General features: G+C 34.9%; 1 protein-coding gene and 4 non-coding genes across 6 annotated transcripts in view; 3 read left to right on the top strand and 2 right to left on the bottom strand.

Moving 5' to 3' along the window:
• The window catches only part of LOC122516467 (mannosyl-oligosaccharide 1,2-alpha-mannosidase IA), a 308,019-nt gene that overhangs the window by 65,964 nt on the left and 214,337 nt on the right, over window positions 1–27,718 (top strand). The gene's annotated exons all lie outside the window — the stretch shown is intronic.
• Window positions 18,344–18,550, top strand: LOC122517256. The gene has a single exon (XR_006303761.1). It is a non-coding gene; the product is annotated as a small nucleolar RNA U3 (small nucleolar RNA).
• On the bottom strand, window positions 19,108–19,189 carry Trnas-aga. The gene has a single exon. It is a non-coding gene; the product is annotated as a tRNA-Ser (tRNA).
• Trnar-acg lies at window positions 24,382–24,454 on the top strand. Its single transcript has one exon. It is a non-coding gene; the product is annotated as a tRNA-Arg (tRNA).
• Trnai-aau lies at window positions 24,728–24,801 on the bottom strand. The gene has a single exon. It is a non-coding gene; the product is annotated as a tRNA-Ile (tRNA).

The following is a 27,718-nucleotide window of genomic DNA, read 5'->3' as shown; positions in this document are numbered from 1 at the left end:
TTTTGAAAAAGAAGAAAGAGAGCGATGCTACCAACGAAACAGAGAAAAGAAACAGGCCGTTGAACCACACGAATACCTACAACACTCGAATTAAAATCCCCTTGACCTGGGAGTCATCGCGATTAAATCGAAACGAGCGGTCCATACCAAACGTATATTCACGAAACTCAGATAACGTAATATCGCGCTTGATATCTCGTTACGTTAAACGTGAACCGAAATGAAAGGTAAAATTACACGTTGTTGGTAAACCATGCGAAGAGGTACTTACTATGGTGGAACGTCATTCTCTGTTCTCCATTTTTTTTTTCTCGAATCTGTTAACCGATCGACCAGCGCAGTCACCTGTTTATTTTTCAACATTTTTTGAGCATGCAGTAAAATTGGAAAAAAACAAAACAAAAGAAAAATTGTTAGAGTTTTCTTTAGTTCTTGTTAAAAAAAAATAAATTGTCCTTATTAAAAAATTGATTGATTAAATTCTAATAATTACGTTTCGTATCAATCAATAGTTTCACACGCATAATAATAATCTCTTATTCCATATGAATCGAATTATTTCAAAAAAATACTTGTCATTCGTTCGTTACGTAGATTGTCGATTCGAAAAGGGGGAGTTTAATTAAAATCTCGAGTCGTTCTATTCTAAGGCTTCATTCAAAAGAAACTTGTCTTTACTCGCGTGTCCAATGGAAAAGACGAAAGCTATGGGAAACTCGCTACTACTATCGAAAAGTTTGTTTTCACTAGTAAAAGAACGAACGAATATTCAGCGTTTAACAATCCAAGTATAAGTAGGAAAGGTAAAAGAAGAAGAAGAAGAAGAGGAAATGGAAGAGGAAGAAGAAGAAGAAGAGAAACGCTCGAACAAGCTCGAACTCTTTTCATGGAAAAACAGACGAGAAGGTTCTCACTACCGGTGACATTATCCGAAAGGATTCTTCAATTAACTGCTATGAGAATGATAGACGAAGAGAAAGTATTAGCATTTATAGCAAGAAGAAAGCTCGTTCACGTTAAGGAGATTGAAAGTTCTTTTCCTATCCTTTTTCCCTCCATTCTTCTCTTGTCCTTTAAGTACAGCTTCCAATTGTAAGTAAAATATTTAATGAAAATAAAAAGGGTTTGCGATTGCCGAGTTAAATAAAAAAAAAAAATCGGTAAGTTCGTTGAAATGCAAAAGAAGAAAAAAAAACCTGAGAGAACGTAACTCGTATTAATTTTTTATTACTATGAAATTTAATAGAAAACGATAAAGTTATGATTATTTATTTTCTCCTCGAAATTAGTAATTATAAAATAAACTCGGATTTATCGTACCAAAGTAACACATTTTGATTTAGAAATGTAATAATCGTTAGTAAGATCAAACACGCAATTAGCATGGATAAAAATCCTCTATTTTATACGAGTGAGATATCTTTTTCTTTTTTTTGGTAAATCTTTTCTACTCGCCGTTTGTTTTATCCGTTCCGCCTACCTGTCCGTCTGTTAATTCTTTTTTGGTTTATTTTTTATTTTTAATTTTAGTTCGCTTTTTATCTGTTCCTTTTTATCTCTAGTCCCGTTCGTAATACTTAAACGTTTGTCTCATCATTTCCGCGCGAAAGATCGAATCCGGTGGTAATTAAACCGGTCTTCGAAGAGCACACTCGAGTGCGCTTTTAATTTCACCGTGGCTCGATTATCTCGCTCGAGTCGTTGCCACGTGTACATTCATGGTTTCTATGTGTGTACGTATGTATATATATATGCTTATACTTAGTACATATACATTTACATACATAGATATGAGAATGCACACCGAAGAAGGATATCGGAATGATCTCTCGTGGAACTTGGAGCGCAAATTCTTTGGACTACGATGACTCGTCGACCCATTCGAACTCCCAACAGAAAACGTTTCTTCGTGGGCGTTTAACGGTGCGTTGTTTGCGGGATAGAAACTCTTGTTCTTTGCTCGTTGACCCATCCACGAGTTCATGTGTGTTTGGTTGTCTGTCGTAATACCATTTTCCAAAATTACTTTAATAAATTGATACTTACTAACCTGCTAATTTTCTTATGCATGAACTATGAAATAATTGTATTCTATACAATACTTACTATATAATATTAAACCTTGACGCAAACCTGAAAATACCCAGACAGAACCTTAGAGGAGAAACGTTCTTCTTAATGTAGAAAAAAATAATGTTCAAATTTAATTATTAATAATTAAAGATTATATACTGTTATTATAAAGATCAGCAGGGTGCTTGGTTTCTGTTAAGAGTTTAGCTGTTTTTCTTCCTAAGAACACTTTGCCCTTTCTCTCCCTCCTCCCATGTTCTAAATTCACGCCACTGAAGCATATTTTAAAGATTAACCGAAACTCGTTAAGGACATTGTGAACAAATTGTGAAATTTCTATAGTTTTTTTTCACTTGCTCATGCATATTGCATAGATTGTCCGGACATTCTATACAATATCCGGATTCTCTACATTAATCGTAATATATATAAAGGAAAAAATAAAAAAGAAAAAGATCCACGTTATAAAGAATGAAAAAAAAGAAACAAAAAGAAAATAACATATCGTTTGATTTCTGAAAGTTGATCGTTTCGTGATATTTCGGTTGATGTTGTTATACGATAGTATCATCATCAAAACCTCGGCAGAAACCGCTTGGTAAATTATCCCAAAAAGTTAAGGTAGCCTCATCGAAGAGATGTAAGAAGAAGGATCGAAATGTGGATCGAGGAGGAAAGGGACAGGGAAGGAGAAGGGGAAGGGAAGGGGAAGAGGAAGGGAAAGGGGGTCTGTTTAAGGAGGGTGTGACGTGACCGCAAGGAATATTCTCCAGACGATGGAAGGAAGCACTCGCAATCTCCTCGTGGATTCGATAATTGCCTTGGTTGGAGTCAGTCGTAACGAGACTACCAACGTCTCGCCGGAAACCGCACTGACCTTGCTACCGGAAGTGACCCGCATTCGAGCGTATCTCGAAGATGATTAGCAACATTGCTGCTGAACTTCTCTCCCTTTTTCTTTTTTTTTTCCTTCTTTTTTTTCCCTTTTCACTCAGCGGGATTCAATTTACGAGTTAAAAGAAAAAAAATGTTGAATCAGAAAGGAAAAGGTGAAAAAAAAGGAAGAGAAAAAGAAAAAGAGGGAGAGGAGAAGATGGCGACCAACTAGAAAAAGGTGGCATGGTGGAAAGATCGTGTATCTTCGAAAATAGGTGTCGGTGAGGTGCCACTTGGATTGACGTTAATTAAAAGCGTTTCTTCGAACACCCTTAGGAAGAAAGAGAAAGAGAGAGAGAAAGAGAGAGAGACAGAGAGAGAGGAAGAAAGGGAAAGAAAGCTTCGAAAGATCTTACGAATCCTTAGACGACCAGCTGGTAATGCATCGAATGCTTTACTCGACGAAAATGAGAATTTTCTGCTTCCTCTCTTACTATTTTTTTTTTTTTAATTTTTCCATCTTTCTTTCTCTCTCCCCCTCCCTCTTTTCTTATCTTCCCATTTTCTTTCTTTTTCATGTTTTCCTATTCTCCCTTATTCTCTTACTCCTTTGCGTGAGAGAACCAGCTCGATGGGTTTTCTAATTTTCTGCTGTTGTTGAAAATTCCTTCTTCGATATAATTTACGAGAAGATTTTAACCGTAGATTTTTGTACCGACGTGTACTCTCGTATATTGGTTCTTTCCCTCTCTCTTCTTTTTCTTCTTTTTTCTTTCTCTTTTTGATTCGAAATTCGTTCAAGATCTACTTTAAGATCATACATGGTTGAATCTCCCCAAACGAACGAGATTATCCACGTTTTAGGGTTCCTACACGTAGTATAGGGCTTAATTGATTTCCATGGTACTTTTTTTTTTCTGTTTTCTTTTTTTTTGTTTTTAATTTCTCTTTCAAAAAGAACTCTCTCTCTCTCTTTCTGCGCCTCCCTCTCTCCTTCCCACCTTGATAAAAAGCATAATCGATAGCTTAATCGAGCGTAATAATTTCCGATATTAAATCTCTTACCGCGTGGGATATCGACGATCTCGTGGGAATAATAAACTCGTTTGTCTAGTCAATCGAGCGGTCTATTATGCCTATATAATAACCCATGTAACTACTCTTTTCTTTTTTTTTTGTCATTAATCTATTGATTATTAATTATCGTCCGATCGGTATTATTAACGAGAGAGAGAGAGAAAATAAACGGCGATCAAATTAATTTCATTTATCCATAGAAAGTGATATACGTGATCGAATAATAATTGTTATGTAGAAATTTGATTTCGTGCTTAAATATTAAATGTTTGACATTCATTTTCTGGATCTGTGGAAGATCCTGATGTGAGTGTGTATGTGTGTATATGTGTATATAATACACATATACGGTGAAGTTTTCGCCAATTCAAAACTACAATAACGCTGCAGATGATCTAGTTGACCGATTTTTAAAAACAAGAACCATTGCAGAAAATCAGCAGTTGCATAGTGTTATACTGATGGGTGCCTCATGTATATAGACATGGGTTGGTTGAAAAGTTTTAAGTTTAACATACAAACAATTTCATTTCTTTTTCGATTAAATTTTATTTAATTCTTTTCAAAGATAAACATTTCAAGACTTCTCAATCCATCTTCGTATTAAAAAATTGTTGATTATTACATATTTTTTATTAAATTGTAACATATAAGATTCTTCATATTAACTTTTTACGAACACAGTGCCCAATCCTTGAACTAATGTAAAACAATAATATAAAATATATAAGAATTTCTACAAATGGAATCAATCATTTTAATCATGGAACTTCAATTTGTGGAACGGTTCAATTGTTATATACAAAATTTGATTTCGCGTTAATTTTATAAATATTTCAAAAATTCGTTTCACTGACACAGTTCCAACACTCGACTGTGATTCAGTTTGGTAATCTAGAGTTCTTGAGTTGCCGTAGCATGAGTTAATTCACGTTGGTAAGAGAAGATTCACGAATGCCGCTCCTTTAGGCATAAAGAAATGCTTTGATTAACTTCCAGTGAGAGAGAGAGAGAGAAAGAGAGAGAAAGAGAGAGAGAGAGAGAGAGAGAGAGAGAGAGAGAGCGAATATACAGAGACTCTCGTCGACCAGGCGAATCTTGTTTTATTTTTACTTATTTTTTTCTATCTTTTTTCTTTTTTTTATTTTCTCTATACCTTCTTGTTTTACTTTTTTTTTCCTGCTTAAACCTCGACACCCGTAATTTTACAGCAACATCGTCGGATTAAAATCGCAAGAGGATCTTCAAACGTCTTTTCATCGGTCCAGATTTTCTCCAACTCGCCCTTCCACCGATCTCTCCTGTCCTTTTGCTCCCGTTCCTCTTCTCAAGATGGTTATTTACTTGGAAATTTTATTCGTAGCAAGTAGAGACATCAATTTTGCTCGACGCTACGCTACGCTTGCTTCTTGCTGAGACGTCGAAGAGTCGATTTTCTTCAAAGGATATTTCTCTCTCTCTCTCTCTCTCTCTCTCTCTCTCTCTCTTCCTTTCTATTTTTAGTTTTTTTTTTCTTTCGTTAAATAAAGCGAAAAAACGTTTTTAACTCATTGAATAGGTAAAAAGATGTTTTTTTTATAACAAATCTTGACGTCGCAGCATGAATATAGATACACCTTTTTTGTTTAAAACAAATTTAACAACAAAAAATATTATATCTTTTCTTTATCAAAAGAATCTCTCATTAAATAATTCGTACCTTTTATAGATTGTCGGTTTTTGTTTTTTTTTTTTTTTAATATTTATTCGAATCACACGATCGAAACGAGGAAAAGGACCTCATGAAAATGGAATGAGAGACTGTCGATTAATCAGGATGAAAGGATAGTTGGTTGGATATCTGTTAGGCTGGATTTCGTAGTTATCCTCGACATCTCTTCGTTTACGAGATGGCTGTTCTCTTCCTCCTCCTCCTCCTCCTCCTCTTTCTCCCCCGCTTCCTTTTCTCATCGTCGTTCTCTCCCTCTACCATTCTTCTTCTTCTTCCTCTTCTCTTGGGAGACAAAGAGTAAAAATGAAGATTAACAGAGGACGTGGGAAATCTCTTCCATCTTTGTCGATGTTACCGAAGAAAGATTGCGAACCGGTGTGGTCTGCGACGTCAGGTTAAAAAGACAACGTAGAAGGATATTTTCTGGTAACGATCTCGGAGTCACCTGTAATACGTATTTTCCCTTCAATGGCCTTGCTAGCTAGCCCACTTCAATGGCACAAGTAACAATAAAAAATAATAGAAAATGAAGATAATGGGACAGGAGATTACTTGGGGATTCTACTAACACGACTTATATAAAAAGAGTATCTTTGTCATGTGTTAACATACGGAGGGCTCATCATAGTGGTCTCTGATAAATGAGAGGTCGTAAAATGAAGTCGATCTTAGAAATGGATAAACGTGTTCGAGATAAGCTAACAGGGTTGTGAATGGTATATGAAGTAAATATAACACTATAGACCAAAAGTTTCGATTCGCTATATAAATTCAGAGATTGGATATTTATAAAGGAAAAAAATATATTCCTTTGGAGTAACTATGTTTAATTTATTTGTTAAAAAAAATTTGGTCTTTTTTGTTTCGTTTTTCTATTAATTTAATATTTTTTCATGCTTCTTGTAAAAGCGGCCGAAAATGTCTCAATGGGAAAGTTCATATCAAGTATTGACTTCAATCGGGTTTAAAAATTATACAAGAGCATTATGGAGATAAAAAAAATGCAGACATTTTTTTAAAACTTAATTCAACTAGTTAACATTTAACATAATAACGATAGATCGTTTCAAAATTAATCGGTATATTCGATTTTTAGGGAAATCAGTGATTGATTAGAAAATTTTGACTTATATTTTATAAATATTTTCTACAGAATTTTCGGATTATTATTATTAAAGAACGAAATGTATTTATGACAGTGTCTGATTGTGAGAGTTAAGCAATTGTGCTCCGGTTTATACCATTTTTAGATTCTAATGACTTTATCGAGATAAACGTATAGCATCGAGAATATCTAACCGAGGTTATTAAGTTTGAAAGAAACGTTTGAGAGAGAAAGAGAGAGATAGAGGTGTGAAATGGAAAATGAAGGAAGGAGCGATAGAGAAAAGGAGAAAGGCATTTCCTGAGTAATTTATTGAAACGCATTAAAGTTTGTTGCTTTTATTGCAAGGCCTCCGGGTCGTCAGGCTCCTGGGTTCGTACGTATTCGCCACCACATCGTAAAGACTCGTGTTAAAGAAGGTTGTTGATTTATGCGAGTTGGAAAACTTTATTAACTTTCTGTCAAGGAACGTGTTGCTGCGAGAGAAAGAAGAGAAAGATGTAGCGAGTTAGAAGAGAAGAAAACCGAAGCGAGGAAGAAGAAGAAGAAGAAGAAGAAATAGAATCGCAAAGGAAATGTCAGACAAGTTCAAAAACATGGCGGCGGCGGCCGTTGGTTTGTTAAAATGTCGCTAGGAAGACTTCGCTTACTAATTTCTAACTTCAATTGTGAATCCTTTCGACTTTCTAATATAGAGAATGTCGGAGAATAAATGAGAAATATTTTTAGGATGGTTTCAACGCATTAAAACAATAACAAAATACGCGTCAACATCATATTTCTTATGTAACTTGATTTACAACTAATGTTACTAACTTAATTCTTCTTCTTAATTGCTTAGACTTGGCTGGAATAATTAATTCTTAGAACATTTCTCCACTTATTCTAAATTACTATTTACGCGTATACGTAGATTTTATTCTTTTTAACGGAAAATAAGAAGTAAAAACAAATTTATTTAGCTGATATAAATTGTAATTTCAATTAGTATAGTACATTTGGTTTGATTATTCTAAGAGTCCGTATACTTTCTTGTTCATTGAACTTTTTCTTCTCATTTAAAATCCTTTTCCTTTCATTCCTTATCCTAATCCCTTTCAGTCGTCTGAACAAAATAATACATTTTCCAAGTTAATCCACGACGGACTATGCGTCGACTATGAAAGCTCTTTACTCGTTTCGAATTACGCGCCATTCCGAGTTACTATGTCACTCTCGGGCGCGCAACTACTATAAACGTAACCGTAATCCTAAAGAACGGAAGGAAGAAACTTTTTTAACGTGCTGCGTCAGCTTCTTCTCCCTCAGAATCTGAGCTCCTCCACACTGCTTCGAGGATTTCGAAGTTGGATTCGAGACAAGATTCTCTCTATATTTATTTCTACCTCTTCCTTTTAATCTTCTCCTTCCACGTTTCTTGATTAAAAGAATCTCACTTTTGACCTTTCGACGACAACGGCCGATACGTTCTCTTAGAAAAAAATAAAAAAAAGAAAGAAAGAAAGAAGAAGAAGATTAGTTTCGAGCCTGTCGATGACACGATACGTTCTTGGAACGATACAAAAGATACAACGAAAAAGTATAACGAAAAAATATCTGATCTATTGATCATTTTCATACTGATAGGAGGTGTGCATGTTAGTTGTTATAATCGATACGCGATTTTGAACAAATTGAAAACTTGTTTGAAATTCTTTGTTATTTAACTTCTCTCTCTCTTTCCCTCCCTCTCTCTCTCTCTCTCTCTCTCTCTCTTTCTCTACGATCCAGTTTCAATTTAATCGTAATCGGATAACAGAGACCATCACGTCGTTCCTGAAACAATAACGAATTTTCGAAACGAGACATCCCGTTCCGAGCGATCAATTTGAAATCCCAATGGATTCGATACACTCCACTAGTATGTTAAAGCTGTAAACTAAATTATATCGAATTGTTTATTCATTCTTTTTCATTATGTCAATTTAAAAATTCTTTTTTATATAATTATTAACATTCATAATTAGACCTATGATTAAAGCAAAGTTTCTTTTTTTTATTTTAATATCTATTAAAAGCCGTAGATACATATGAAAAAGGAAGGGGAGGCAAGTTAATAGAAAGAATGCTATAGTCGTTGGTTCTACCTTTATCGTTGGCAAAAGTGTATATACTTGGGAGATGTGGTGAGACGAGAAAGAAAAAAAAAAGAAAAAGAAGTTATGAAGCACGGTGAAGTTGGAGCAAATCATTTCAGTCAGTCATCGTACAAGCAGAAGGTGCGGACCCAATGCAAACACCTTTTGCGACCACGAGGAAGACAAACATGGTGGAAGAGCTCGAACTCGAGAAAGAGATAGATATATATATGTATATATAGAGAGAGAGAGTTGCTTCAACGAATTTGCTAACTCACTTACTTATGCACGAAGCACTTCCATCATCCTCCTTTCTCTCTCACTCTATCGTTTCAAAGGTGGTGGATAGCTCGCACAAAGCGGGACTTGGCTTGCTTGATGATCCAAGTCTGGAGAAACCAGCTGACCCATGTGATTCTGTTAAGTGTGAGAAGGTAGAGGTAATAGTGGACGAAGATGAGGAGGAGGAGAAGGGCTGCTGTTGCTGCTTGGAGATTTCAGAAGCACTTCGCGGACGAATGTTTATCTATCGTGAAGTTTCCGACAAGGAAAGTCGAAGAAAAACAAGGGATTCGCACGATGCCTTCTTTGTTATGTGTACTTATATGTGTTCCTTCGAGAATCGAAGGCTTTACTATGTATGTACAATGAAGCGTGAACGTTCCAAGGATTGCACAAACGCGACTATTGCGTTCCTATTTTATGTGATTCTAGCACGAAACAACAAGAATACTTATGGTTGTACGCGTTAAAATATGTACGGACTTCCTCTCTCTCTCTCTCTCTCTCTCTCTCTCTCTCTCTCTCTCTCTCTCTCTCTCTCTCTCTCTCTCTTTCTACCTGTATTATATAATCCCACAGAGCTTTGTTGTACTCCGTGGTAATGTTGCTTTTGTGAATATTGTCGGAAGGCGGCGATTCATTGTTGTCGTAAGGGAAAGATGAAAGTCCTAGGACCTTTAGAAAACGAAAGACATTGGTGGGTTCGAAAGGAGTTGGAAGGAGTGTGGTGTTACTCTGTGAGTTAACGCGCGAAACGACTGAAGAAGGTGGAGAAAAGAGGGAGAGTCGCAAGGATGTTGGGAGAGGTATAAGAGAAGAAAATTGTAAGCTTTCTTCGATGAAAGCCGTTGAAAATATTTCTATAGCTTCACGGCAGTAAGGTTATTGATGCAAAAAACCTAATTGTTTTCATTGTGTTCGAAACAGGAGCTTTAGGTGGGAAAGGAAACGATAGTTAAGGGGAAGTTCTGTCCTATTCTTCCTATCCCGAACAATATTTCTCGTGGTTGTAAATTATTTTTCTTATAACAAGATGATTATGGTGACATTTATTCCGAATGTGATGGATTTTTTCAATTCTTTTGAGAGTAAAAGTCATCGATAGTACATATATATCTGAAGGTATCTCGAAGGGTGAAATATATTCTTTTCAGATTATGCGATCATTTTAAAATGCTTATTTTTTTTAATACAAAGAAAATATTTATTCATGATTTAATTATTCAATCCGCAGTTGAAGGAATTAAAAACAACAATTTGCAGAGATAGAAAATGTTTAGTTTCATATGACATTGGGTTTAAATATTTATATTTCGGCAATTTTAAATTTATAATATTTAAAAATAGTTTTACAAAACACACAAAATATTTTGGGTGATCTAATGATAAAGTTAAGAATTAAAATTCTTACGAAATGAACGACAAAGTCCTATTGGTGAGAAAGGACAAGCTTAACGGAACACCTTAGTTACGGTTTCCTTATGGTCTTGACGTCATAGTCTGCTGGCGTCGAACGATTAAAATGAAATATTCTCTGAGTTAGGTAGAATCGTAGAACGTAAATTCTCATTTCAAGGAGTTAAACGGTGATCACTGTTCGGCCAGCTGTACGTTCTAATTACCATTTGACTCGTCCACGATTCAGGACGAAAACTAGTCTTGCGAGTCTTATTTGATGAGACGAGGAAACCTATTCGAACTTGGACACATTTTTTGCTTTTATCGAAATTTCTCATATACCTAAGTTCATCTTTTTAAACGGTTAAGAAGGAAGAGAAAGAGAGAGAGAATGACGAAGAGAGAGTTCGTAGAAGATTCCTTGAGAGATCCTTTCAAAGATCGTGAATGGTCGTTGAAGGAAAGGAAAAGAAATCTTATGGTTGTTAGAAGCCACGTTTCTTTGCGATGAAATTCCATGAGTTCTGGTTTCTAGTCAAGGTTCTATGCGAACGTTTATCGGGTACCTATGCTTGCAGATTTAAAGGAAGGAACCGGATTCTCTTTCTCCAGAGAATAACCTCTTCGTCGTCGTCTGTGTAATGGCACTCTTAAGAGCGAGTTTATCGTGCAATCCGATGTTTAGACTGCTTAAGTCACTCCTCTTTTTCCCTTTCTCTCACTCACTCTCTCACTCACTCACTCTTACTCACTCACTCATTCACTCTTACTCACTCTTGAACGTATTTATTCATGCACCCTGTGGATACCGGTATGGAAATACAAGTTACGGTTCTCCAACTCGGCGAAGAGAGCTTGGCCACCTGAGCCAGTCACGCGTCAGTCTATTAGCGTTCTTGCTAACAGAATCGGCGCCTCGTCTTTTAAACTACACATGGCTGTTGAAACTTTACTTTACCTAAAGATCAAATCACTTATCAGATTTTCATTTCATTCTTTAAGAATTTAGATAAATTTATTATTCATATAACATGAAGAGATCGTGCTTAATGAATATTAATACTAAACGTACCGTGACCGGTAAAATGACCGGTTATAAAATTGTTAACAGAATTTTTTACAAGTTATAATGCTATTTGGTGAGTCAAGATTTCTTATTACATAAATGGTATATAATTTATTTGCTATACATATATCGTAAAATATATGACTTTTTGAAAACGGGTCATTTGATCCGCTATGGTAGATATAGATATACGTAAAGCTCGATACGTTTAATGTTAAATTTAAGAATAATCCTATTAAAGTATTAATTTCATTTCTAACACGTTGAAAATCTGTTTCAACAAATAATCAGTTATATTTCATGTTTCGCATTAAGGACGAAAGTCAAGACTGCCTGTTTGAACCTTTTAACTTGGGTAAGCTCACGAAGCTAGCCTTAGGGATAACATTTGCCCTCTTCTTGTTCATTCTGAGAGGTTCTATCGTTATAGTAAAATCTGAGAAAAACAAAAAGAGAAAAAGACAAAGAGAGAGAGAGAGAGACAGAGAAAGAAAGAAAGAAAGGAAGATAACTGCATTGAAAGAAGAAGAAAAAGAAGAAGAAGAAGAAAAGGAAGACAGAGGACGACGCCTTAACTCCGGCACGCCGTAATGGAGCCACGTTTTCTCCCGAGCGTTGAGAATTATTTACTCATGCTGAGAATGCGGTGGGCCTCGTAAGAGCATGCCCGAGGTCTCACCTAACCGACGACCACGGGGTAATCCGCATCGAGGGATTCAGCGACCGAAAGGAGACCCCTCTGGCGTTTACTTCTATCTCTCTCTCTCTCTCTCTCTCTCTCTCTCTCTGTCTCTCTCTCTCTTTCTTTCTCTCTTTCATTCATTTACTCTCTCTCTCTCTTTCTCTTTCTCTCTCTCTCTCTGTCTCTGTCTCTCTTTCTTTCTCCAAGTTCTCCCTTAAACCTCGGCTTCTTCCGCTACGAAGATATCATTACGCAGATAAAACCGCATTGCTGAAAGGCTCTCTTGCTAATCGACTCCTTTGCGAAGAGCCTCTTGTACCTTCCTCGAAAGGCGTGCTTCCTCGAAATCTTATGAGCGCGCGTAGAATAGCGAATTTTGCGATCCAAAAGGCCATACCGATAAGAATAAAGAAAGAGAGAGAAAGAGGGAGTAAGAGGTATAAAGAGATAGTTTGTGTAAATAAAAATTGATATTAAATATTTGTTCGAGTAAATTGTAAAATATTATTAGCAAGTCAATATATTTATTTCATTTATTTTCGTGTATTTAAGGAAATATAGATAGGAAAAAGTTTACATATTGTACTATATGTTGGTGTTATGTCCGACGAAGCGGAGAAAAAAAAATTAATTCTGCTAATATAATTACGAATAAATTTGTGCAACTAGTAACTCGTAAAGATTGTATTTATAATTAAAAATGAAACATACGTGTATCTCGATCTTCTTACCAGATCTCTAAGTTTCGAAAAGGAAGAAGGGATGGAGGGAGGGAGGAAGAACCTTTTCGGGTACTAACGAAATCCTCGAAGTTCAGGTTTTATTTAATCGAAGCAAAAAGATCTCGCTATATTGTCTCTGGAAATCTTTGCCGAGAACTGTCAGCGAATACCAAGGAAACGCTTGGCCATAAATCGGGTGAGTCGAATAAATTGCGTTCGAGGGCAGCAGATTGTCGTTTGGAAGCAACGCAAGTTGGTATTCTTGGAGTTTAGTAAAAGTCTAGTTACGCCTTGGAATCGGCGAGAGAAAGAGGAGATTCTGAGCTACTTTGCATCCTTCGAAGAGAACCTTCGCGGGAGAGCGTTCGGATAATTGGACCGGTCTCTCGATAATGGGCTTTGTCCTTCTTGGCCTGGTGACAAACGTCGTGGACTCTCTCGGCACGTAAAGAAAAAGAGAGAAAGAGAGAGAGAAAGAGAGTTTGGACACAAAGGATAAAAAGAAAGAGACGGAGACTAAGGAGTCTCCTGCGGAACATAATGCTATCGAAAGCTTGCCATCCGAGTGAGAGTGAACGAACAAGCAAAATAAGAGAAGAAAATACGACAGGAGCAAGAGAGGAACCACCTTGATGAACGTACCTGTTTTATATCTCCTAGCTCTTTCTTTGGCTGCCTGCCTGCCTGCATCGTGTAACATGTGACTGCCAGTGGCCAACTCGACGTCGAATTCTCTCCATTTCTGATCATTTTTATTTTACCCTTAATACGCGCGCCGCTCCTGATGCGATCGACGACTCGACGCCAACATTCAAAGATCGTATCCCTTTTTTCTGTGCCGAAATCGCGTCTTGATATTAGATAACAGCAAGCTTCGAGACATCAGGCGATGGAGGAAACCTCTTGAATGGCCTCAGGAACGTTGGATTGCGTAAAAGCAAATTTCGTATGTTTTATCACAATTTTTAAATACCACATGTAACATAGTTATTACATTTTTTTTAACCTTCAATTATACGATCAGAGTCCTAAAATATTTTTCTTTGATTTTGTAATCACGAAGACGATCTACGCCTATGGGTGAAGAAATCATCCATCCGTAGCTTTTTGGATCTTACCGAAACGCATTTTCTTCATTCTGTTGTTATTTATTGGCATCCTCAGTGCGTTCGCAAGTTCTTAAAGAAAAAGGAAGCCGGTCGAGAAAGTTCTCTACCAAAGAGCGAACCCGTTTGATTTATAGTCTCACATCGTCGGTATTTGAGGCGCGTAATGTAAGCAGTATTTTACCGAAAAGACAATGTTTCCGTTGTATAAGCATTGGTTTAGTATAACCTTGCCTTCTAAGATCGTTATCTTCTTCAAAGTTATGACGTTTCGTTGCAGGATTATTATTGGTTTAGTCCATGGCATCGGCTTACCTTTCAAATACGGATAAGATATAGTACGTGGCATCTGAAAAGAACGTTAATATTTCACTTTTAAACGGAGTAACTTAACTCTTATTCGTCTCATAAATATCACGGAGATATCTCGAAGTTCCTTCTGGTACGTAGGGTTAGTTCGTAATTATCAGATAATATGTGTTGCTACGACATTTTGAATGTTTGAAACCTATGTTCCTATGGGAGCAAAAGTCATCAAAAAGACGCGACGTATTAACCAATAATAAATGCATAACTATTTCTGCCTTTCCAGAAACGTTGAATTCCACTCTTTGGAAATATCGAATACCCATGGTGAGGAAACGTCACGTCGATGGTAAATAATATTCCATGCGTATATAACGTTGGCCATAAATCACACTACGAGATGCCAGAGGGAAATTGAACTTTTGGGATTACTTATACATCTGTGATTATTCCTGTCGATGGTATTGCAAATAAAATTGAAAAAAAAAAGCTGTGGAAAATAAAAAAATAAAACCTAAAGGAAAAGAAAAATATTAGTGTATTTAATGTATATCGTAAATACCGTGGGACATTCGAATAAATCAAACAAAAAAAGAAACGTAAGCGTGAAATAAAGTAGGTCGTAAAAATGAATTTTTGAAATCAATCGATATTCTAATCGACCTTGAAAATAAGCCTCTTTAGAGAATACGTCAAACAAGATTCGATCATAGAGATTATAGTTAGAAATTCGAGGATGTGTATCTATACGGTGTTTAATTAAATCAAAGAAGTTGTCAACTCGTAAGTCAGACAAGTTCGTTGAGTTGAGTTGAGTTAACTTAGAATCTCTCTCTCTAACTCTCTTTCTCCTTTGCAAACCACTGTCCGAAAACTTGAGTTTCCGTGAGCGTAAGGACGACGTCGGTAAAGGTTTGCTCGTAAATTTTCTCACGTTAGCGCCACACATGCGGCACGAGGACTCGGGCAAGGACTCAGAAAGTTGGTCAGAGAAGGAGTCGTAAGTAGTGGTAGTAGTAGTGGTGGTAGTGGTATGGTGGTTGTAATATTAACAGTGGTAGGGTAGTAGCAGCAGCTGATCGTGTTACAAAGTAGCTCGATAGAATTATGAGTATATTCTGTTCTTTTATATTTTATTCTTTTTCTTCTTCTTCTTTACCTTTGTTTTCTTTCATTCTTCTAAGAGACGACTTATACCACCCTCGTTATTTTACTTCTTTCTTTTTTACAAACAATCATTACTCTACTCTCAAGCCGTTTCGATAATTTTGAGAAAGGGAGATAAAGGAGAAGAAGAAGAAGAAGAAGAAGAAGAAGAAGTATTGACGAGTAACGTAATTTCGATGAAAGAAAGAAAAGAGCCTAGTCAGACACAGTTTGTCGATAGGGGTTGTTCTCGTCGGCAGGTAGGTACTGCAATTACGGTAATGTTATGCGCGCTAATTGGAGGATTTTGTGCAGAGCCGATAAAAACGAGATTACTCCATGGCCAAGTCGATTTTAATATATCGGGTATCCAAGAAATTGGCTATCGACGTACTTGCTTTCCCTCTCTTTTGCTCTTTCTCTTTTTTATCTCGAGTCTCACGTTTCCGTCATTATCTACAGGCAAAAGCCCGGGAATTATTGGCGATATAATTTCGGCCACACCGATTAGCTCCCATGGATGAGAATTTTAATCAACGTCGCGCGATCGAATCAGACTCCGATCGTTTAATATTACGCTTTTTCCGTAGACTTAACGGCTCTGTAACACCCATTCGACCTCGTCGTTTTATCATCAACGAGTAATTTAATATGGTATATTGATCGTGAACAAACAATATATTGCTTTTTGATTCTTCAAGCTATAGAAGAGAATTAGGATCAAAAGAAATGGACTATATATTATATATACATACACATGTTAAATATATAAATTTTATTTTTCTATTATGTTATTTTTTTTTCTAGATTTTTTTTAAATAATTTTCTACAAAGCACTGAAAGGTGTATAGCCTGTAAATATTGGAACCACTAAATATTTTTCCAAACAATTTATGCACGTTGAAATAAATACTCTGACAAAGTAAAAAGGCAAAAAAATTAATAAAATATAATATTATTGTTTTTTGATTCTTCCAGCTATGAAAGAGAATTTGGATCATAAAAGAAGACTATATCTACGTTAAGTATTATGCATATATTTTTTATCGATTTATTTTTAATAATTTCCTACAAAGCACTGATAATAAATAACCTGAAAATATTAGAACCATTAAAATATTATTCGTTTACTTTATGTGTGTGAAGTAGGTACTGCAAAAAAAAGTAAAAAAAAGAAGTAAGAAAGAAAAAGTAAGAGAGAGAGGGGGGGGAGGAGAAAACGCAAACGATTCTTGGCGAGGACGTGCGAGCAGAAACCAACCAACCACCGTAAGCACAATGCGCCTTTTGGTGTGGGCGTAAGTAATGTATGCTCACATTGTTTACCGTCACCTTGGCGTGTCGCCCTGAGGTACGGTACACGACAAACAGGAATACGCACGTGTGACTGTACATGTGTATGTATGTGTATGTGTGTGTATGTGTATAGGTATATACATGTGCCTATGAACCTTATGTACAATATGTATATACGTGCAGCCTGATGTAGGGAAATGAAAGTCGCATTTCTTTGTATGGAGAACAAAAATATTTACTTTCTTTTTTTCGGATAAATAATAACTTTTTTTTCCTTTCTTTATAACCTCAAATAAACTACATTGGAATTTTACTGTGAAAAATTATTTTAACTTTACATAATTTAATCATATATGTGTTGCATAATGTGTATATTAGCATATGTGCACAATTAACTTGACATATTAATTGTTGAAAAGACATGAAAGTTGCGATTTTTTTGAATGAAGAAAAATATATTTTCTTGCTTTTTTTTTTGTATAAATAATTTTTTTTCACTTTATTTATTACTGCAAATACACTAAATTGGAATTCGATCGTGAAATCACAAGAGGTTTAAAATCGTGAAATCACAAGATTCCTCACAAGAGGAATTATATTTATTGGAAACTACTTTAACGTTAGATAATTTAATTATATATGTATTCTCTCATAATATGTATATAAGCATGTCTGCACAATTAACTTGGCAAGATAAGAGAATTGTATGAAGGTACGCGAATGTCGACTCTAATGACGTAAACGTGCTAGGATTTCAGCACTATTATTAATTTATAAGTGATATTATATACCCCGTGGCTCTTAAATGAAATGATTTTATTAATTCAGGTGTTAATTGTGTCATGGTAATATTAACCATCACCTTTCTGGTTGCAGACATTTAGTAAATTGTAATTTCGAACCGCACGTCTATGGTATGTGTATGGTTTGCCTCTGACATGGCGGCTGGGTTGAAATTATAATTTAATCGGCAATTTTATGTTGCACTTACGAATAATTACGTATTCGTGATACGTAATTATGCTGAGCACACATCATATCCAACCACGATCGCAATCAAACGCATAATTTCGTGTCAGAGTTTGAACTATGATTCAAATTCATCGTTCACATTTTAGTTATTTTTTTTATATAGATTTAAATAAATGATTGAAATTTTTTAGTCAACAAATAAAATAAGAATATTGTTAGTCTTGTAATATAAATGGAACAAAGTTGAAAATACTCTGCTTTTATAAATAGTTCTTGTACTATTCTATTTCTCTGAAAATAGAATTGGTAAGATCTTCTGCCAATAGATGGCTAAACTTTAAGACTCATTTTCAAATGTAAGAAGTTTCTAGGAATAGCATATATACACGACAAATTCTAAGGTTTTTTAAGATCATACTTCACAGGATCATTTCTGTAGTATATCTTCAAAACTGCTTAGCGTAAAGCTGAAACGGTGCAACCACGATGAGGAGGCGGAACCCTTTTCCTTGAGCGTGAGGACAACTTATAGTCTTGGATTTTATTCAAGATTATAGTTACTGATGATCGTTACAGAGTAAGAGGAGTTATGGGAAGATGGGTTTTCTGAGTTGTCCTTAATAATTTATCAAATAAAAATAATTAAGGCAATAGAAGATTGATCTGTTAATAGTTCACACTATATAAATTAATAAATTAAATTATAATTGATTTAATTCGTCAGTGAAAAAAGTAATTAGCGACCAAAGATCTAACCTTTATAAATTTTGTACCATAATAATAAGAATAAAAAAAGTATTTACCATTAAGACCCATATCCCGATTAAAAAATCAATTCAAAAATTGGAATGCTTATATAATCAAAGAATAAAAAATATTTCTAATTTATATAATGAAGTATACTCGTGAGTGAAACTCTTTGTAACAAAAATTTATTTTTCTGAACATTTCTTTAAATACTTTATATAAAAATTTGAATTATCAAAAATAACGTAATGTTGTACCATAGTCGAAGATCTACATATTTTATAGTATAGATTATAAAAATTTACCGTTATTAAAAAAATTAAAAAAGAAAAATTAATACTATACAACAAGTTCCATATACAATGTAAGTGTAATGTTTCCAATATTTTAGTAATAAAAAAAAAATTAAAAAATATTCACCATTTCGCAGTCGGTAGGACTCGAACCTACGCTCCCAGAGGGAATCTGATTTCTAGTCAGACGCCTTAACCACTCGGCCACGACTGCTGTGTTAGTACAATTGCGTTTGCATTATTATTATGCAAATTATGCATGAACTTCTTATCATTATTAAGAAAAATGATTGATTTTCAAATATATTTGTTAATATTTTTAACAATAGCGGTCCCAACAATTTTATTCTCTTCTAAACATTTGATAATACTAAAGAAAAAACTTGAAATTTTCTATAAAGACCGTTTCGATATTATCAACGATAGCGGTTGCAATAATCGCATCGAATCTCTCTCTTTCTCGAGTGGGCCGTTTCAAAGGAGCCTCTCGTTTCGAAGTATAAGCGGAAAGAAAAATGGTGTTGACACAGCAATAATCCTGGACGACGTACAATCTAAATTTCGAGATCCCCGCTATATTGACCCTTGACCTTTCAAGAGAAAAATGAGGTTATCGACGATAATAATCGAGATTTATTATAAAATATATATTAAAAAGAAATGACGAAATCCTTTTTTATATTACGAATTAATACAATTCTTCCCTTTTTCTAAAACTTTTTATTTTATTATTTTAGTTTATTAATAATATAATCTTGGATCACGTGATCGGTGGTTATTTCATACGACGGTTAGGATACGAGTCGAGCGTATTCTCATTAATGAAATAATAAATATTAATCGATAATAATGATTATATTCGTCAATGCACATAGAAATGGTGATGATCATTATTGAAATTATTAACGACTGATTAGCGGTTATACGCGTTAGGTTATTATTATTATTATTATTATCGTCATTATTTATTATATTTATTATTACGTGTTTCGGCAAGCTATTGAAATTCAAAGAATGCAAATCTTCAACTTTGATATGATATTATTGCAATGAGACCGAACGCTAATGAACGAAACGCGTCACTATTTCATAAAGGTATTCCGATATTGCCGTGAGAATTATTGGATTTAGATATTTTACCTATCGGATATCAGATTTCTCGATCGTCGAATGTAATTTATAGACTTGTTAATACTCTTCCTTCGGGTGCTTAACAAATAGACCGTTCGAAAGTATGCCTGGAAGCTATATCGGCTCATTAAAAATTATTACGATCGCTTCATTTGACGCTTTATTAGTATAGGGGTTGGTGGAGAGAGAAGAGAAGAGAAGAGAAGAGAAGAGAAGAGAAGAGAAGAGAAGAGAACAGGAGAAAAGGTTGGGAGGTTGAAGGTGGAGTTATAAGAGGGCAGTAAAAAACGATACACATACCTTGGAGAGAAAGTAAGCCCCGTGGGAGAGTAAAAAGCTTTCGTCTATTTGTCTTTGATTTAACGTTCAGTACAATGCAAAGGAATCATAAAACTCGATATACGGTGCTTATTAATTCCCGAAGAAAGTAAATATTAAACGAACCCCATTTAAACCGAAGGTGGACGGAAGGAAGAAAGAAGGGGGGGATGAAAGGCTGAAGCAATTACATTGGTCCATTTTAATTAATAAACATTTCGTTTAGAAAGTGAAAGAAAGAGAGAGAGAGAAAGAGAGCAGAGTTGTAGTAGTTATTATTTAAAGTATAACCTGTAAAAAATATCAATAGTATTTTCAAAGTGACTTTACGTATTCGCATTGACAAAAAGGGCCGAGGGTAATTACGAAAATTTGTTTCCATAACGATCGACAATACTGGTCAGAGAGAAAGAAAATGGAAGAAAGTAAGAGAATGGTTGGTAGTAGGAAGGTAGAGGTGAAAGGGGCTGCTTGTCGATAACTTTTAGTCCAACTAACTTCGTAATATCCTTTCTAGAGAGAATTGTGCGAAATTAATGGGAGTACAAGCGTTATTTTCACGGTAAACGTTTCATCGTTAACTTCGTCCGGTCGAGGGCAAAGGCTATATTTAACAACAAACAGCTAGCGAATGTATGTATATACGTATGTGTGCATGTAGGTGTACAAGGGACATTGGGGTCAACGAGGTAGTGAGTCTCGTCAGGGGTGACAGGTTCACATCGACAGACTTGCCTATATTCGCTTCGTATACCTTGTCACATAAGGTTCTACGATTTACAATAGTTGTTAATATGCAGTCAACGATATATGATTTATATTCACGTAGACATCTTGTCACGCCTGTCTCTATTCGACTATTTTGAAATTGCAAATGGGGAAACTTTGGGTGCAAGAACTACAACATTATTATTTCTTCTTTCTTCCTTCCTTACTTCCTTTCGTTATTTTCTTATAAAATATTATCTAATTTGTTAAATATAATTCGTTTAATCACAACTCAATTATCCTAAATCTGAATTTTTGAATATTGCGAAAGGAAGAAATAAAAATAAATTATTATCGTTATAATAATGTTAGTTCGAGTTATACTTGAATAGAATCGCGGATTTAAGTCGGATCAACTCCGTTCTTCGTCATTGCAAAGTGAAATTTCATATTTAACTGATTGGATCATTCGATATTTTACTCTAGTAAGAAGGAAATGCATTTATCCGTGACACCTATTTCTTCAATCGTATTTAAATTCGGAACCTAGGAACGTGCAAAGTAACTATAACCAACAAGTTTATTCGCGAAAGACAATCTCCGATTTAAATGTAATCATAAGAAATATTATTCTTTTTCTTTCATATAGTAGTCAGATTCTATTCGTGATAAAATTGTTAGGTATCGTAGTATTGGTCTACTGCGAAAACGATGTCAGTAGACGTGATATATTTGATCTATCTGTCTCTTCATTCTCACGACAAGCACGACGTTATGGCGATATTTTCATGAGGACAATACGTAAACGAGGCCGGGACGTTTGGAAGGACATTCAGCTAAGGAGAATGGTGCAATCGCAGGATCTTACGGATAATGCAAGGAAGGTACAATGCCGTTGTCATCCACATTCCTCGTTTGTCAAGAACACGTAGGGATGAGATTAAGAGAATCTTTAGCCCAACCCCTACACCCACCCCGCAACCCCCATCACCTCAACCAACTTCTCCTTACCCTTTTCTTACCTTCTTCTCGTGTTTTTCTCGGTCCGACTCTGTTTTTCTTCCTTCCTCTATTCTTCTTTCTCTCTTCCCCTATTCTTTCCTCTTCTTCTTCTTCTCTTTATTCGATCTGTCCGACTCTTTCTTCTTTCGCTTCTATGTCGTAGATACAAGCACGACGGTTACAAACGACAACGGCGGTATTCCAAGGGTTTACAATGGATTTAAGTCACGTTCGTTCCACTTAATCCGGGAACATTCTTTCCGGACTTCCACCTACACGCCTTTCTTGACGCTGCCCAAAATACACTCTTAAATTTTCGGATTCTTCTCTGACGACATGGCCTTATTATTGTTATTTTTTTTTCTTTCTTAATATTTATTCAATCTTATTGCAATATTACTTCAGGCTCATGATAAGAAATCTACTCTGAAATTGTAGAATTTCATTTCGACGATATTAGCATTATAAGGGTTGTTATTATTTTTATTTTATATTTATATAATCCAATATTAATTTAATGTTAAATCTAGTCTTACAAAAATCCAAATTCAAATCGATTAGCAAGTTCCTAATTAACGTATTTACTCCTTCTCTGTTTCAGGTACGTAATAATTGTTAAATGGGATGTTTCTTTGGTGTCTACTTGATGGTCTATTGTAGTAAGCCCTCGAAAATGGTGAGAACCTACATATACATACTCCGAGACAAGCCCATTAAATGTCCTCAAGGCTAAACCTGAGTAGTCGTTATCAATAATTAAGTACTATTACGTTGTTGCGTGACATTTGACGATAAATTGATACCAATTGTCGTGAAATTTACTGTGAGATGTGTATTCTAGGATCTGTTCAAGGATATAGAAAAGGTTAGAAAAATTGTTCGAAATGTTTGTAATATTCTTATAAATCGGTATAGTATATGCATACATATACATATACATACGTTGAAATAGAAAGTAAATCGTAGAAAGAATGTTTCTGATGTTTCTATTGTGTGCACGCGTAGAAGCATAATTATTATCCGGTGGTTTCGTTATAAAGTCAAAGGGAAACCTATACGGTTGTGCTTTAGTCGTAAAGGAGAGAAACGTATTCCCAACAGGACTATAAATTTGAGACTCGCACGAATGTAGGAATCAAAGGAAAAATGGTGCAGAATATACACACATACACATATACACAGAGAGACAGAGAGACAGAGAGAGAAAGAGAGAGAGAGAGAAAAAAAAGAAAAGAAAAAAGAGAAGCAAAGAAGAGGGACTTTTCGCCATGATCCAAACTGTACTTTCCAATAAAACGTACGAAGCTTACCACAAAACTGGGCTACTTCGACGAAGAGCTCCGAAATTTTTTTCTCTTTAACTTTTCCCTAACTTTTATTTCGCCTTTCCTCGCAAAGATTCGTTGGATGAAGTTTTGAGAGGCTGATTGAGGGAGAGGAAAGGACAGACGTCGTGAGTACCGTGTGAAAGAAGAAATATATGATTTGTGGCTAGCTGGTAGTGGTGATACTATTGCAAGTTCTTCTACTGCTCTTACTGCTGCTGCTGAGGTTGCAATTGGTAGCCGAAATGATGGAAATGAAGAGAAGTTTAGTTTTCCTGAAACGAGCCCAGAAGTTATTTGAAAGTTTGCCGGTATAGTCTTCATCATTATTACACTTTTAATGAACCTTTAAATATTTTCGCTTGAAAGATTACGTTAGCATTGCATGATTTTAGACGTTAAGTTAATCTAGTTAGAGCTTAAATACTTCTCCACCGGTCAATGCTTTTTATCATTTGTGTTAATCGATATTCTCATTAACGGTTCTCTGATTCTTGTAAAACAGTCGATATTCATTCCACTTGATTAGGATCAGAATTTGGACCAAGTCATGCAGAAGGCCACCAAACATTGATGGTCGGTAATTGGGTAAATTCATTTTGAAGATTTTAATTTTTAAAAAAGTAGATGTATTTTTCTTCGGGTATCTGTTTTTTTGTTTATTTCCTGTTGCTTAACGATGTTTTTTTTATAATTTCTTTAATAATTTCTTTAATAATTTTAATCGTTTAAATTTTACAAAATTTTTAGATCCAAATTTTGTTTACCTAGTTTTTTTCTTGCAGGATTGCTTGGTATCTGCATAATATTTTTTTCCATTACTAACTTTGTTGTTCTGGATATTATTAAATTATTTAATAAATTTACTTTACTAAAAATTCAACTTTTGTTATAAGTTCTAATAATGACTTAGATACCAAGTGGTCCTGTGGCGCAACGGATAACGCGTCTGACTACGGATCAGAAGATTCCAGGTTCGAATCCTGGCAGGATCGATGTTTTTTTTTTATTTTATTTATCAACATTATTTTTGTACATTTTAACAATATTAGTCGAACAACTTCTTTTAATTGTTAATATGTCTTAAACAAACAAATTACATACAACCTATTGCAGTTAATGTTCCGAAACGTAGAGGAAAACTTTCTAAAAATATTTATTTACTGTAAATTCGAATAAAATAATAATTTTGTTGCAACATTTTTACACAAAGAATATTTTTAACTATGTGGAATAATATTTTATATGAAAAAGTGAAAAAAAAATTCTGGCCCATGAGGGGATCGAACCCGCGACCTTCGCGTTATTAGCACGACGCTCTAACCAACTGAGCTAATGGGCCAAACTTGATGGTCGGGATTTATTATTGCACTATACCCTGTAGTATCACAAGATGTAAATATTTTATTATTGTAAAATATTATTCGATTTTTATTTTATTTTATTTTATTTTATTTATTTTTCTAATTATAATTTTCCTCTCGTCTTTATATACAATATATAGAAAAGCCTAGGTTTAAATTTAAACCTTGTTTAAAATCAATTGATTTAGTTGATTTCTATTATTGTTCTCTTTTTCTTTTTTTCCTTCTTTCTTTTTTATATTTGCATCTGAACATCGTCACGTCCTTTAAGGATTAACCAACCGAATAGAATCTCCCACGAGTTAAACGGTTTGCGTTATGGTGGTTCAGACGCGAAGGTAGCACATTTGGGTCACTTTAATTAACGAACCTCGTCCAGTGGAGAGATAAGATCGAAGAAACTCTTTCGAGCCCTGTGAATGCTCCGACTGCAAGGAATAATGCGATTAACGTATGCGTTCTCACGCGGTAGACCTATCCTACTTGGAGATCGTTCCTAACGGATAGCCAAAGTACTCAGAAAGTTCCTTACCAAAGCTTTCTGATCTATAGGCAATTGGTTGATGAATATTTTGTGAAATTTTTCATAAAAGAAAGGGTAACAAAAAATTAGAAAAGAAATTAAAATTGAAAGAGAAATTAGGAAAGATGCAAGTATTTGATAAAATTATTAGAAAAGAAAAATTTAAATGAAAGAAGAAATTGAGATGGGTCGACGATAAAAATTTGATAATGTCTTTGTCAACAAAAAATTTTATAAAGAAGTGATAGAAAATTATAATACAAATATTACAAATATTATAAACAAATATTATGAATTGAGTTAGGTCTAGGATTAAAATATTGATGATTTATTTGTCGATAAATATGATAAAGAAGAAAGATAAAAATAATAATAATATAAATAATATGAGTGAGTGCTAGGTCGAGGATCAAAAATTGATGATTTATTTTGTTGAACTGATCGACCTACATGATGCACGTGTAGAACCGGAAATTATGCAGCTCGGCCATGCATGGAAATTACTTCGGGGCAAACGTTGATACGTAACACACACGTGGCAGGTTCGCTTCTTCGGAAGTACACTGGCCCTCCTCCTCCCTATCTCTTGGCCTTCAACAGCCTGCTCAACCCTCTTCCCAAGCTTTAGCACTAACAAAGAGGGATTTCCATGTATCTACGTGTATATATATATATGCACATATATGTACCAATAGGCTTACCTCTACACTCATCTCTGTAACTGGAGCGATCTAAAGGAGGCGAATGTCCGCCATTTAGCGGAGCAATGCTCGCCTTTGATTCAGTATAATTAACTTCGTTTAACGATTCCTCGCGTTATGCGTAACTCTATGAAAGGCATGACTTGTCAGCCGTGAAGCAATCGTAACTAGTTTTTCTCTTAGATCTCCGAGATTAAAAGCCTTCCAGGCAGGCTTATGCTCCCAAGTTCATTTTAAATCACACTGTTTTCTCCGATCTTTTCAACTACTTGTGAATATCTTTCTATGCAATTAATTTTTTATCATTAAGTTTGGTGCAGTTTTTTATTCGTCTTACCAATGCATCAAGTTGTTAGATTTAGTTTTGACATTAAACTAATGAATGATTTTTATTAAATATTAATATTAAAAATAAATATTATTATATTTATAATTTTTTGGACCATCCATTTCCAGTTAAATATCTTCCTTTATTTTTAACGAATCATTCAGCTTAATTGGGATCTCTATAAGGAGTTCAAACGTAACTTGGTCTTATTTCGAAAAGAGAATCAAGTTTACTCCAGCGATTTCTCTGTTTCATCTGATAAATGCCGTTTGGCTGCACGTCGTGACGAATAAACGGAGACTTGTTAATTTAAGGCAGCAGGAACTGGCTATTGGGATCGAAGATAAAACCGATCCTTTTTAAAGCGAACCGAATAAACTCGGCGAATTAAACGGGATTGACTTTGGGGAGTTCGCCGAAGTATCGAAACAGATATCACCGTTAATTATTAATTAAAGTTTTTTTCGAGTATTTCATTCGCGTACATTCTTTTTCTTTTTTCTCTTTCCATATAATAATTTAATTAGAAAGTAGTACACGAGTTAAGTAAATTTTCTCTTTAAAAAATAACTTACGTTTCTCTCCCCAGAGAGAAACATTTAACACCATTATTAATGCGGTTACATGTTCACAATAATAGAAATCTTATATTTTTCATTTTCATATCAATCATTTGTGATTCTTTTCTTGTTCTTTTTTCTATGTAAAAATTTTGTTTGCTTAGCAAGATAATTTATTGTCAATATTATTTAATACGACATGTTCACAACAATAGGATAAGATTCTCGATTAGACGTATCCATTATTGACGTATCTCATGATTTGATATTCGCATCACGTTCGTTGGATCATTTCTACTGTACTCGATAAGAACATAGACTCGGTGAAAATCATTGGTGGGACGATTCCGGAAAGAGTGACGCGAGGTGAAATATCATGGTAGAGATATCGCGAACCCCAAGGCGGTAAGCTGATAATCTCTGGAAGAAGAAATATTCTCCTCAGGGTTTGAACGTCACATTACTTTGATATAACGCGGTATTACCTCTTTATGGCGGCCTTCGACCGACGAAGCCGCAAGCGTTGTGAGTGTTGCGTATCTATCTTGTTATATACATATATATATGTAAGTATATACATTTCATCCGGTTTCGTAAATGTCACAATATATATCAAAAATATAATTTGTTATAATATAGAACAAAATTAAAAGAACAAGATGAATTGAATGAAATAGGTTAACTTCCATTTCGTCGTATATTAAACGATTTCCATTTTGCTTACTCGAAAGTATCGCTTTTGTAATGATAGAAATGAATCAATATAGAATATATATTATATTC

Source organism: Polistes fuscatus, unplaced genomic scaffold (genome assembly GCF_010416935.1).
Source record: "Polistes fuscatus isolate 324 unplaced genomic scaffold, CU_Pfus_HIC Scaffold2, whole genome shotgun sequence".
NCBI lineage: Eukaryota > Metazoa > Arthropoda > Insecta > Hymenoptera > Vespidae > Polistes > Polistes fuscatus.
Note: the sequence above shows the minus strand (reverse complement) of the source record. Positions and strands in the feature narration are given on the sequence as shown.